Genomic DNA, 2547 nt, shown 5'->3' on the forward strand with positions numbered 1-2547 from the left:
TTTTAAACCATGGATCAGTAACCTGTGGTCCTCAGACCATATATAACTTGCTGCATGTTTGTGTAAATTAAGTTTTATTGGGATGCAGCTACATTCATTTGTTTAATATTGTCTATGATAGCTTTCAAGATACAAGGGCAGGGCTTCCCTGGTGGCGCAGTGGTTGAGAGTCCACCTGCCGATTCAGGGGACACAGGTTCGTGCCCCGGTCCGGGAGGATCCCACATGCCGCGGAGCGGCTGGGCCTGTGAGCCATGGCCGCTGGGCCTGTGTGTCCGGAGCCTGTGCTCTGCAATGGGAGAGGCCACAACAGTGAGAGGCCCGCGTACCGCAAAAATGAGTGGTTGTGACAAAGATTGCATGGCCCACGAAGCCTAAAATACTTACTATCTGATCCCTGTTTTAAAGGATGAATAGGAATGTTCCAGACAAAGTGTTCCTGGCAAAGGGAATGACATACAAAAAATCATGGGGCATCCAACCACAGAGCTTTTCTGCACCTGCACCATAAATGTTTTAAGGGAAGAGACTCTACTTTCTCACCACGGTGGGAACACCACAACTATTCAATAAATGCTTGTTGAAAATATTTATCCAGTTTAATCACGTTGTTACACCACTCATAAAAGTATTAACAACTGCTGTGCACATTTTTTCTGTTTCCTGGCATTATTGATTATGACCCTATGGGGTAGGAACAAGGACGGGTAGTGAGTAGCCCAGTGAACTAAATATATTATGAATTCACATCATGGAAATTCGAATTATATTGCATTTATTAATCAAAGTATTTGTTGATAGGTTGCATATTTTGTGCTCAGATGTGGTTCATAATAGAAAATAGTCCTAGTGAATCTGATGAAATGCCAAAATGAAATATTTGTCTGGGAATTTCTGGTGGTAATGGTAGTAAGGGAGTTAGAACACACACACACACACACACACACGCACGCACGCATACACAAACACACTCTTAATGAAACTGCATCCTCCCCAACAAACACGTTCACCAACATTTTAATGATTAGTGTTTTATTTAAGCCCATTTCAAAACGAACATTTTACTGAAAAAAATTTTAAATAGAAGCAGGATCAAATGGCTCTGGCATCCTATCTTTCTTGCCTTAGAACCGAGGTAGATCATCAGAGGGACTCATATTACTTATTCAGTTCTCACAGTTGTTTATTGTTTGCAGCAGTAGTAAGGAATAGTTTTGTGTCATAATAACTTCACAAGGCTTTGACACTTAGTAAAAGAGGAAACTGTTGCCTGGAAGAATTTTTTTTTTTTTAAAGCATTGACTAATCCTCACATCCACAGTGGCATTGGTACTTTTGTTTTTAATTAATTTATTTATTTTTGGTGTTGGGTCTTCATTTCTGTGCGAGGGCTTTCTCTAGTTGTGGCAAGCGGGGGCCACTCTTCATCGCAGTGTGCGGGCCTCTCACTATCGTGGCCTCTCTTGTTGCGGAGCACAGCCTCCAGACGCGCAGGCTCAGTAGTTGTGGCTCACGGGCCTAGTTGCTCCGCGGCATGTGGGATCCTCCCAGACCAGGGCACAAACCCATGTCCCCTGCATTAGCAGGCAGTTTCTCAACCACTGTGCCACCAGGGAAGCCCCCCGGAAGAATTTTTTAGTACAGAAGGAAATGATTGCATGTGATAAAAAATTTTTGAAATGTCATGTATATGTTAGATTGACATTTATAGGTGAAAAAGTATTTGATCTCTCTGAAAGATCATACATTTTTTCTTTATCTGATGAATAAGATGATGCTTTTCTTTGTACCTATTTCTGCTAAATACCTAAGATAGATGATTCATTGTATAAAATCTTATGATTATAAAAATTAAATAGATAATTCCATGTTTATTTAATTATTATCTATTTAGAACATTCTTTTTAGATACTAGGGTATCTTTTTGTATACATATATATTTATATAGGATATATAAAACATATTATAAATATATTAATAAATGAATATATATGTATAGGAAAACAGCCTTCTAATTGAAAAAAATATATTTTAATATCCTAAGGACCTGATAGCTTCTCTTTTCATGTTGCAACACTATTGGATCATTCCTCTCAACAGTGTCTGTCATCTGATAATCTGAGACTTCTTGCACAAGCAGCTTTATCATTTTCAGAAGAATGATACTTCAGACTATATTTTACTTGACTGTACAGGTAATACTTGACAGAAATGTAAGTGGGGAACTGTAAGAAACACTATTATCTTCTCCCCAGCCATTGAATTCTTGCTTAATAACTGTAGCTTAACTAATTTAATATGATATATTTGTATAACTTTTTAGATAGATATTTTTTCTAGGTTACTATAGAACAATTTAATGGGAAGTATAGTTTTCTCTTTGGTAGAAAATAGAAGTTAGAGAACCTAAAATTGGGTTATTGGGTTGACGTTATTTAGGGGACAACTTACTCAAGCACTCATTTTATCAGTCAGCATGAATTTATTCAGCACCTGCTATTTGCACTGGCATGTGATAGGCCTGGAGTTGGAGTGATAAAAGACACA

This window comes from Lipotes vexillifer, unplaced genomic scaffold (assembly GCF_000442215.2).
Source record: "Lipotes vexillifer unplaced genomic scaffold, Lipotes_vexillifer_v1.1 scaffold1224, whole genome shotgun sequence".
NCBI lineage: Eukaryota > Metazoa > Chordata > Mammalia > Artiodactyla > Lipotidae > Lipotes > Lipotes vexillifer.